General features: G+C 38.3%; 1 protein-coding gene across 6 annotated transcripts in view; it reads right to left on the bottom strand.

Annotated features, from left to right (window-relative positions):
• The window catches only part of FHL5 (four and a half LIM domains 5), a 29,367-nt gene extending 17,407 nt beyond the window's left edge, over positions 1–11,960 (bottom strand). For 3 of the 6 annotated variants that reach the window (XR_014691548.1, XR_014691549.1, XR_014691550.1), the window contains exon 1: positions 11,665–11,960. The gene's annotated coding sequence lies outside the window, so the exon portion shown is untranslated. Of the gene's footprint in view, positions 1–9,676; positions 9,738–11,384; positions 11,532–11,664 lie in introns of those variants that run through there. The other 3 variants (XM_084514713.1, XR_014691547.1, XM_084514714.1) reach the window with 3 other exon arrangements.
• Positions 11,961–12,274: the final 314 nt, after the last annotated feature.

The following is a 12,274-nucleotide window of genomic DNA, read 5'->3' as shown; positions in this document are numbered from 1 at the left end:
GAGCCATGACTAGCCTGTGTCTCTCAAAGTCTCCTTTCTAGCTACAGTGTGTTGGAATGGCCTTGCTCCAGTGTTGCTACAGCAAGCTGGATATTTCCTTAAATTCCTCCACAGAACTTTCACCAGCAGCACCCAGCTTGTCCAACACCACTTGTATGTGCTACCAAGGTCAGCCTGAGGGATTTAGTTGGCAAAAGTTGAATTTATGTCTTTGTATGTTTCTCTCCTGAAGCATATTCTTCCCCTATTGCGAGCCTTGCTATCAAAGATCAAGAATTACCATCACAGTAAACCCACTGTACAGGGAAATCACAGTAAACCCATCACAGTAAACCCAGTGTACAGAGGTCAGAAATAAGCATATCACATGTAATAGCTGAAAGCTTTTTTTTTTTTTTTTTTTTTTTTTAACAAATCAGCATATGAAAGTCTGAGAGTGCAATTCATCTTTTAAAACAAACATTACACCGGATCCCAGCAATTCTAGTCAGAACTAGCACCATTATTGTGAATGCAGAAGGCTCAACTGCTCATCAGTATTGCTGTTCTGTAATGCTGCTCTGTGTTTAAGCTGAGACAAACTGTCTGTGGAGTGCTCGGTATTGATTCAAGTCTCTCTCAGGCTGTTACCCAGGAACACAAATCCTTTCTATCTGCTCAGATTCCTGGGCACTGTCAATATCGTCAACAGCAACCATTCAAGAAAAAAAAGTGAGGTTAATGCCAAGACTTAGATTGCTGCTTTTATTTTTCTGGAATCATTCTCACCCACACATTTTTTTTTTTTTTTTTTTTTTTTTTTACAGGTTTTCACAGTCTGGTACAGCCAGAACTTTCTCCAGTGTGCACTGTGGATCTCAGCGCTTTATGGTTACTGTGAGATTTACAGAAGCCATGAAATGTTTCAGTCAGGTACTGGTATGCCTTTTCATGTAAAATCATGGCAGTATTCTCAGTCATACTGTATATATTTAGCCATAGAACAGGTTTGAGGATTGTATCTGGCACAAAAGGGCCATGTAGAGAAGTATACCCACAGTACCTGGTGAGTTAGATACTTAAAAGACATTTAGATAGTTTAAAATAGATTAGCTTCAACTGCCCAGGCTCAAAAAGCAAAGCAGTCATGAATTTAAGACGTGGATGAAAAATCATTAGTGAATCCTAGGTACAACATTAAAGGAGCAAGTTTAAAGTAATTTAATTAGTGGTGTACTCCAGGAGCCGACACTGGGACCAATAACATCATTAATGACCTAGATGATGGGACAGAGTGCACCCGCAGCAAGTTTGCAGGTGACATAAAACCAGAAGGAGTGGTGGCTACACCAGATGGTCATGCTGCCATCCAGAGGGACCTTGGCAAGCTGGAGAAATGGGCTGCCAGGACTGACATAAAGTTCAACAAGGAGAAATGCAATGCCTTGCACCTGGGGAGGAACAACCCCAGGCACCAGCACATGGTGGGGGTCACCATCTGGGAAGCGGCTCTGCAGAAAAGGTCCTGGGAGTCCTGGTAAACAACAAGTTGAACATGAGCCAGTAGTGTGCCTTTGCAGGTAAGAACAGCAGCAGCAGCCTGCAGGACATTAAGAATAGCACTGCCAGCAGGTCAGGGGAGGGAATCCTTAATGTCTGCTCAGCAGAGCTGAAGCCACACCTGGAGCACTGCGTCCAGTTCTGGGCTCCCCAGTGCAAGAGAGACATGGAAAGAGTCCAGTGAAGTGCCACAAAGATGACTGAGGCACTGGAGCCTGATGACAAAAGGCTGAGAGAGCTGGGACTGTTCAGCCTGGAGAGGAGGAGGCTGAGGGGATGTTCTATAAATGTCTACAAATACCCAAAGGGAGGGCAGAGCCTGGCTCTTTTCAGCGGTGCCCAGTGCCAGGACAAGAGGCAATGGGCATAAATGGAATACAGGAAGTTCCCTCTGAACACCAGAAAACACTATTTCACTGTGATGGTGACAGCACTGGAAGAAGTTTTCCAGGGAAGTTGTGGAATCTCCTTCATTGGAAATGTTCAAAACCCAACATGGTCCTGGTGAAACAGCTTTAAGGGGACCCTGCTTGGAGCAGGGGGATGAGCTACATGTCCCTTCCCACCTCAACTATTCTGTGGCAGAAAATGGAAAGGTTTATCACTGCTGAATGATAAAAGAGGCTGTATGAAACAGTCCACAAAACCTGTGTTCTCTTATAAGCATTTGGGAAGAAGTTGGGTCATTCTCATAACAGAAATAAAGGTGTCCTGTAGGTGACTTGTGATTCCATGTATAAGCCACCCATACATGTAGTCTAAACACAGGAGAAATGTGATTGCTTTCAGCTGGAATATTTACATGCTCAAAACTGAATGCGTGTTTAGTGCTTTGCTGTCTGTATCCTTGAAGCACAGATTTTGAAAGATATTTCCAAGGATAAGCAAGAAATGGGATTTTAAAAAGTATAGAAGCAATTAGGTTCTTCATTACCATTAATGTTGATGTTTCCTAATATTTCAGATCTGATAAACACAGTCTCTAAATCTTTCTCAATTAAAATACAGTCAGTGGAATTGCACAAATTTGGTTACAGAGGAAACAGCAAATGGAACTAGTGATTCTAAACAATTTCTGTCAAAACAAATAATAATAATAAAACAAACAAACAAACAATCAATCAAACAAAAAAAAAAAAAACAGAAACAAAAAACATTTTTCAGTAGATCCAGCATTTCTGCAGGGAAAAATCACTTCCAGCATTCTCAAGTCCCAGCCATGTGTGAAATTAAGAGACTGATATTACTTCATATTGTCACTGAGTGTGAAATGTGATCAACATATCTTTTATCAACCAGCCTGATATTTAGATCTGAGTATGGCCCAAAACCTTGGCCCTTTCTGATGAAAAAGAGTTACTGGCTTGTCTGTGGTATCTGGTTTACCACAGTAAGGAAGATTTTGTTATTGTGGTTGTTGCAGGCAGATGCAAGAAAAAAAACTTCCTTTTTTCACCAGTTTATATTTCAGCTGATGTTAGTACAGACCAGGCTACAGAAGAGATGTGGAGGTCTGGATGCCTTCAGTCACCTTGACTATTTTGACAGCTTGGCTCAGAAGGAAATGTAGGCTGAGCTCCACTGCTCAGCCTCTGCCCTGTATGGTACAATAAGGAATAAAGGACTGACATCTACATTAAACATAGTCCATACTAAAAGTTACGAGGAGAAGCAGATCTAAAAATAATTTTGTGATGCTAAATGACTACAGGGGTACTTATCTTTTTCAGTTCAGCAGGCAAAAATACCCTAAGGAAGATGCAAGAAACCCTACACAAGGTGCCTAGGCAACAACTTGCTCATGAGGAAAGTTTCCTAATCCTTCTTAGAGGTTTAAATTCATGCTCTGAAACCTGAGCATTTATAAGCTTCCAAAACCAATATAAATTAAGAGGTTATTGCATCAGGGTATTTTTTTGGGGAAAAAAAAAAAAAGAGTTTTGCAGAAAGCTTATTTGAAAATGCTGTAGCAGTTGGTTTTTTATTATCTTTTTTAATTTTGATGTATTTTAGTAGCAAATATTTGTGAATAAAAAAAAAAAATAATGGAAAATATCAATTTGATTTAGAAAAGTAACATTCACAAAAGTGAAATCTGAAAAAGACGGTCTAAAATGAACCTTAAATTCTCCAATGAAAATCTTTTAGTAAAAGCTTACTTTTTGGCTTTTGATAGAGAGTTGAATATTTCACTGGGAGAAACAATTTTATAGCTAGCTGTATATTTTATTCTAGGAAAAAAAAAGATGGGAATCTGAGTTAGAGTCATCTCAGTTTGAGATAAGAAATTCTGTGGCAAAAAGACATTTGTGCTGGGTGATAGTTTCTTCAATTAAAATGGTGGAAAGGTAGAGAATAACATATTGTACTTGAATGGAAATACTAATGTATTTTCCTTCTATCAACCCACAACCCAGCAAGTAATAAATGTCTTTGAAAGAGAAAAAAGAACATTAATAATTTGGGGTTGAAATAAATGGTCAGGATAAGAACTGAGGTCACAGGTGATCTCTGGCAGTGAATACAAATTCTCCCCAGCTTTTCAACCTGGCTTTTTTCAGTCCCCTTTCCTGCCTCCACTCTCACCTAGAATCCCCTAATTGTTGAAAGTACTTTAAAAGTGCTTGAATAAAAAGAAAATGAAAGTTACAAATGGAGAATTGTATTGAAGTGTTGATCCAAGACTTTTGCCAGTGAATTCATCTGCAGCGTGCAAATGAGAGCAGCACTTCTTACTGAACTCTGCTAGAAGTGGGTCTGCACACCGAAATACCCCACCCAATTCCTGTATACAGTGCAATAAAGCCAAAGGTCCAACAAGAAAATGGCAGCATCTTAGCAATGCATTAACACTACTGGGCAGGAACACATTTACCTGAAAACACAATAAGCTTGTCTTCAGGACAGAAAGCTTTCCTGGGGAAAGCAATAGCTGTAGGCAATGATGCCTGTGCTTCACAGGGAGTGACATGCTTATAAAACAAAGCAGCCTTGTTGCTTACAAGAGGTAACAGAGCTTCGGCAGGCAACATTGATGCTGACTGCAGCCTTCGAGATCTTAATAAGAAATAAGCTACGTCTTTTCTTTGCAGATGTATCAGCTGCAGACTGGATTTCTCCCACTCTCACATTTTAGTTCATGGACAGAAGGGAGGATGGAGAGTGTCATGTCCTGTGAGAACAGGGACACCACATGAATTAAAATCCTTGTGAAAGAATAACGACAATTCCCTACTCACTATAACTTTGTCTAGCTGGGTTCTTTAAAAGCTGGTGACCTACTTTAGGAATGTTTTAAGAAATAAAATGAGCGATAAGAAGAAGATGAGCAACAGCAGCAGATACGTTTTAAAGCAAGCTAAAATTGGAAAGGGTTTTCATTATCTTTTTTTTTTTTTTTTTTTTTTTTTAAAAAAAAAGACCTCCTTCCTCCAAAACCAAACATAAAACCCCCAAGTGGTAACAGCATCTGCTGCAGCAGCATAGCCTTTTACTTTTCTCTCCCAACAGTACTGGGCCAATCTGACCTAGTTTTCTGAGGAAAAAATAAACTGAGCTGCAGCGCTTTTGTAATAAAAATATGACACCTTATTGAAATGAAAGAAATCTAAGGATTTCTGATCTCAGCTCTGTTAAAAGATTGTTATGAGTTAGGTAGCATTACAGCTTAGGAAGAGCAAAGGCTACTGGTAAGGAGTATCAGTACATATCTAACTGAGAGAGTTGAGATCCCTACCTCAATTTCATTTTTCCCAGTTATTTATTTATATTTTTAGTCCCAGTGAACAGCCAGTTTTGTTGGGGCTCCATCGGTTTTGGCTGTCACCTTGTTACCAAACTTTACACTGAAAACAAAAATGACCTGGTTCTGCAGGCAGACTCTGGGCTGCTGACTATGATTCAGTCTGTGAAGCCACTGCTGGGCACAGCCTAAGAAAACAAGCAAAAAAACAGCAAAAACAAGCGTAGCATCTGCAGCCTCCCTTCATGTTATGTGGGAGCTGTTGTGGGTGACCATTGAGAAGGAATGGGCAAGGACACTGAGTACAGCCACTAGTAGCCTCACCACAAAGTGAGGACTGCGTATGTACTCTGGGCTTTTACTGACAACAATATAATATTGTATTAGTTGTAATGAATAGTTAGCTTGTACTGCTAACTATGTGCATTAGCAGTAACAATCCTCTATAACTGCAAACTCTTTGGAAAGCAGGGATGCAATAAACACAGTCTGGTTAAAATATGTATGCATATGTTGCATCTGCTAGGTGCAAAACCTGAAAGGTGCGGTACTCTTTGCATTCTGATGCTTTTGCAGCAACAAATTGTTTATAGAATGTAATTGAGACAGGGGTAAGAAATGTTGCCAGGAAAACACACTGTGGATGGTCTTAAGTAGACTTATTTGACTTCCTCTCTTTCCCCTAAGGGTTACATGAATGTGTGGTTTGTCTTCTCTTAGAAGGGGACCCTTAAAACACTTACATATATATACAACTTAACATAGCCGAGCAATTTCGCTCAATTTATGGATGTTAAATTAGGTGATTTAATATATGCTGGATCAGGTTTTTAACTCCGCATGATAGCACTGGTGCTCTCGTATCTATTGGGCACAATTCACTTACACACTCTGAACATTTGCACCAAGGCTGCAGAAAAAACTAGCGCAATATGGCTGTGTGTGCATTTCACCGAAGATCTGGAATTGTGGCATAGTAACTTCTTGTTTTTATTCTCTGCCCTGTATTTGTTTTAAACATACTGTAAAGCTGGAAAACCAAATAGTTATCTATGCAGATGAATCAAATTCAGGCTGCTGCTCTTAGCATTCTAGGAAAAAAAAAAAAAAGACAAAATATTTGGATCTATGACATTCACTGTAAACCAGCGTATTTCATTCCAAAAGGGTAAATGACTCTCAGTGTAAGAACTCCCTTATGGAAGACAGTTCACTGCAGGCCTTTCAAGGCAGTGAACCCCTTTAGGAGTGGAGTGGCTGATCAAAAGAGCTGGGAGCAGAGATCTGTGACTTCTTGTTCTTCCTTTAGCAGGGAGGAGGAAAAATAAAGGAGTGTTTTTACGACTGAGTATAGATTAATATAAAAATATTTTTTTATATGTGGTTTTGTGAATTAGACATTAACCAGAGTAAAAATATTAACTGAAGATTTCTTGAATCTGGAGCAGTTGAGTAGATAACATCTTGCCAAACAAGATGAGTATCATGGCATCAGCTCTGTTTTAACTTCAGTTCTTATATGATGTGAGCAGCACCACTGACCAGTCCTCAGATATTCTCAGCTCTGGGTTTTGTTCATGCCCTGCCAGTGACTGCAGTACAGTCTTTCTCATGTACCTGAAATCTGCGTGCCTCTTTCTTTACCTGTTCTGCCTACTTAGGAGATAAGGTCTTCAGAATAGTTATGTGACTGGGCATCCTAATATTTCCTTTAAGGCTTAAAATCTCTGTGCTAGACATTAGACATATTTCTTTCTATTTTTAACATAGTCTATCCTCCTAAAAGTGGCAATGATTTAAAATTAGACCCAGAAATGAATAGATCTTGGTATTCTGTCTTTATTATGATGTGAGGTTACTGACCTTTCAGTTACTGCTCTGCTGGGAGCTTTGTAATGTCCTGGCATGTGAAAAGGTCCTTTTTTTAAAAAAAAAAAAAATAATAATAATAATAATAAAATAAATAATAATAAAAAAATATATATATATAGGCACTATGACTTTCACAGTGGATTTCTTTCTGTGATTACAAATACATGCTATCTTAAAGCTGGTTCCAGTGTGGGATTGCCCTACTTTCATTGAAGGAAAATTAAAACTAAAGATTATCTGAACACCTCAGACAGCCAACATTTGACTCAGATGAATTACAAGGAATAAAAACCATCAGTTAATTCTCATACTGCTGGAGGAAACAGTAAGAATGAAGAAATTCCTTTCTAACATTTAGGAACATTTTAAGATCAGGTTATTTAATTCAAGGATATTGTGGAATAATAAGCCCGTTGAAACCATTAAAGTCTATTCAAATGATAACGTGAAGCCTGATACCTAGCAATAGCAAAGCAACCATCTTAGTGAACCTGGAATGGAAACTACCTGTTTCAATAGGGGATGACGCTCAGAGTCCCTACCTGGCCAGCTATAGTGGGTGAGGCTGCTCTTGTTCTGAGGGGGGCAGGGTGACAAGAATTAGCAGGAATTGTTAACAAACAAATACAGGTTTGCTAAATTACAATGAAGTTGGTAAATGTTTCCAGTAAAAAGTGCAAGACAATGATTAAATACATCTAAAAATTCCATTCCTGCATTAAAAAGACAAAATACCCCCCCCAACATTTTGAGCTTTTAATTTGAAATGTTTCTCAATGCTCTTCATTTCCAAATTAAACAGACTCTCAGCTCATCGCATTAAACAGTTTTCCTCTAATCTTTTCCTTTTTTTCACATGCAAATAGCACCCCAAACCCAGATACTCAGAAAACTCTAATTATGCCACAATTTCACATTATAATACATAAATGAATCATGTTGTGGTTGAATTAGAAACTTGCAGCGCTCACTTGTGGAAGACTGGGCTCCTGGTTATACATTTATAACCTAATACTGTTCTGGGCTTCTGATAAATAGAATTATGAACTAATACTCTGAAGTATTTTACAGTCAGTATTTTACAGTCTTCCTTTCAAAGATTTCAGAATGATTTTCTAATGATAATAAAGCAATCGCAAAACACAGCTGTGAGATACTTGTCTACAGAAAAGGTTAATGCTTGTCCAAGTAGAGCAACTGGCTTGCTCAAGGTCAGAGCGCAGTCCTGGAGGAGTGGGAAGACAAGCAGCCAGACATTACAGCTTTGCCACTTGGTGGGTCTGCTCATTAGGCTGTGGGCATGGTGCTGATCCAGGGTAGTTAAAAGCACTGGACAAAGGTTGCCAGGTGGTCAGCTTCCAGTGCTACAGGTAAAAGGCATTTCAAACTTAGCTGAAGCAATAAAATGTTCCAGGTGTGAAAATTACAATTGTCCTTAAGGACTCTGAGGTTATGATCAGTATTCTTACACAATTGGTTGAGAGAATTCCTGGTTATTAAGGCTGTTTCCAGTCAATAAACGTGGTTTTGAACTCATTTTTTCCTCCCTGAAGTAACAAACTCAGTTCGACATATGGGGAACTGAGGCAAAGAATATCTTGCTGAAAGTGTCTCTGGGCTGAGTTGTGGCCTCCCACGTACGTTCTGCCCACAGTTATGCCACGCTGTCACCAGTATCCCTCCTCCTATCAATTCTGTTATCTGCATACAAAGACAGGTATAGGAAAATGAGCATTGTTCTGAGTCTTAAGAGCATCTCCAGCAATGAACCAGAGCAGCCTGCTTAGATCCCTTAACCATAATATGTTGAGATGTGCAACAATTTACCAGTACTCATATATGGACCTAGAACAAATTCAAACTTGAAGGCAACCATGACTGAGAAGGAAAGTAACTTACTAGCATGAATGAAGCAAAACCAGAAAAACCCTCTTAGTCTGAGAAAGGGAAAAAAGAAGGGATAGTTGACGTATGCTGTTCAATATCAGAGGAAAACGGGGATATTCACAAAAGCAAACCTAAGCCTACTGAGGCTAATTCACAAGACACTTTTTATAGGTAAAGGAGAGAGAAATTCCTCTCCAGAGTGATTCCTAGCACAAGCTTAATTTAGCCATTATTATAGAGGCAACCAAGGGAAATTAGTGAGCCTTTGTAATAGTTTTGTCCCTCATTGTATCTCTGTTACATAAAATTAAGTCACGGAGTTTTATTAAGTTATTTTTAGGGTGTTAGTTCAGTGTTTTGGAATAACATCAGTGCGTTTCTACAAAGCTGCCCTTATTTCATCCCTCTTACATTTTACTGGAAAATATAAGTATATGACATCAGAAGTTTACAGCCTCCTAACTAGAACTGCGCAACATGTTCCCAGAAGAGTGAATTCCTCTGCAGGAGCAGAAATGGAGCATTTCGTCATTCCAACTTCTGAACTTTGGGCTCTGGAGATTTTAATAGAAAAGTTGAGCTGGAAATCATTAATTTTATGAACATCATAGAATTAGACTTAAGACATCATCTTACCTTTAACTGGCAGGGAAACGTGCAGAAAATCTTAGTTTTATTCCCTAGATGATCTAAAAGCCTGAAATAAGTTTAGAGCTTGTTTAGTTGTCAGGAGGACCACTCATTTGAACAGGGTCAGGATTTCATCCTCTGAGTTTAGGGTTGAGGTTAGTAAGTATACTGGTTAAGATTTTCACATTTCTTTCTGTCTGTCCATGGTTAGGCAATACTGATTTATTTTTTTTTCTTAAAAACTCAAAATTTAAAAAAAGGTATGCAGAAAGCTGTGATTATTGGTATGCGTCCCATAGAATTTACATTTTACCAAGTCAACTTACAATTTACCAAGTCAGCCAAATGCACACACTTAGCAAAATATGATTGCCTGAAAATAACCCGGAGATACCACAGGTCACAATAGATCAGAATCTCTTTCAAGCAGCTTCTGCTTTCATGTTGCTCTAATCTTGCAAGACAATTAGTATGTTATCTTAGGTTTCTACCAGTTACACAACTTTGAATCAAAGTGACTTTTATGGCACTGCTATCAAATTGCATGACAAAACCATCAGCAATTTGTTATAACACTAATACTTTAGATACATTCTGTTTTGTTCAAATACTCTAGAAATGTCAACCCATCACAGAAATAGAAGAAAAATGGGTGAAAAATATTAAAGAAAAACAACACGGGCATCTGAAATTGATTTTCTAAATAAAAGTCTTTGTGTCCAGCTCCAGATATAAAAACAGAACTTCTGAAAACAGAGACAGTTAAAGAAAATATTTTCAACATTGGTACTATTTAAATATTTTAATTCAGTTCTGATAGTTTCATCCAAATTTAACTTTGACCCAATTATTCAAAAAAAAAAAAAAAAAAAAAAAAAATTGCCACTGTGAGATCAGGTAACAGTACAATTAATATATGTAGACTAAAAGGAATATTTCCACCCCATTACCCGTATTTCTTTTTTAATTCTGTAGTATAGTCCCACATTTCCAGCAAAATTCCAGCAAAATTCCAGCAAGCAGTGGCTTAGCCTTTCAATTCCACTCTCTTCAAATTCCAAACCAAGATTACGTTCATAAAAACATGACAGATTGAAAATAATAATTTATAGAATTGCAAAATACTACTTGATTTCTGTAACAAGTCAAAATATTTCTGTAAATAGCAGCTTGGAAACTGGTTTTACTTCAAAGGAAATGCAAGAACAATCAATATTAGGCGATGATATTATTTGTGACTATAGAAAAAGTGACTTACATGAAAAGGCATTAGTTAGAAAATTTTCTTGCAATAGCAAATAGCTATGAAAGCTTACTAAGAAATGAGAATGAGGATTGAAATGTCATAGGAAACAACACACTCTTTATGTTGGCTTGTTTTGTGGAGTAAACAAAATTAATCCTCATCTCATTACAAAGGGAACCATAGACAATCTTCCCTTACATTAATGAGTGAGCCAATTCATAAAACAAAAACTATTGCATCTGAAAAAAGTGTGGTATCTCTTTCAGTACACAGAATCATTTTTTTAAATATGTATAGAATTCTGCATAGAATTTAAAGAAGCAGTATCCATGTGAATTAGTAGTTCTGTGTCTTGAAAAAAAAATACTTCTGCTTCATTTCTCAAAAAGGTAAGTTAGTTACCTTGTACAGTACCACACCTAAGCATTATCATATAAAGGAATAATGGAAAAGAGCCTCAATACTCACATTTGGTTTTAAGCTGCTTCTCCTGGTAACTTGTGCAGCAAAATGAAGAAGAAATAATTACACGTCTGCACAGAAACAAGCATTCATCAAGTCCAAAAGAAACAGAACACTTTGCCAGAGCTATTTGAGGGTCCCATCAGAATTTGGCTGGATGGAAGAAGGCTGAGGGTCAGTTTGTTTCCCTGAGACCTCATGACATGCAAATAACTAGCTGCCTCACCACTTAATCAAATATTTTTTTTTTTTTGACATACTCTGTTTACAAATGGCAAATACATACCGTGTAGGAGGTTCTTAAAGGACTGTATTTCAGACAGTTGTCAAAAAGGAAAAAGGCACTTCTGTTAAAAAATTCAAGAGTTAAACCCCCTAATCCCCTAACTGTTCAGCAGAAAATGAAGAGATGGATCATCGTTCATCCCCGGCTACGCTGTGGTCCACGCAGAATGAATCCAACAGCCCTCAGTTGGGCTTGTAATTCAGAAAAGAAGCAGAAAAATCATGATTACTAACGTATGACTGCTGCGTACAGGAAATGGGCGGGGGGGGAGCAGGGAGAGAGACTTCTCCAATTAAAGGAAAGATTTTTTGGGGACCGAGTTGAATTCCTCTAACACTGCTAAAGCAATTTCTGGGCTGGAACAAGTCGCCTCTCCTCCAGCATGCAGGAAGTTGCACATACGGCATTACCATTCGTGGTAGGCACGGCCTCGTCAAGGCTATCCCTCAATATTTCTCAGTTCTGGCCTACCTCAGCTTGCAGTCATCTCTTTTTGTTTGGACACAGGAGGGGCCAGCTAAGTTTTGCAGACAGTCTACTGCATGCACGAAGCACACAGAAGAGCTTGTAAGCAAAGTACTGCATCAGGCTCTATGCAGCACTTTAATCA

Source organism: Aythya ferina (genome assembly GCF_964211825.1).
Source record: "Aythya ferina genome assembly, chromosome: 3".
NCBI lineage: Eukaryota > Metazoa > Chordata > Aves > Anseriformes > Anatidae > Aythya > Aythya ferina.
Note: the sequence above shows the minus strand (reverse complement) of the source record. Positions and strands in the feature narration are given on the sequence as shown.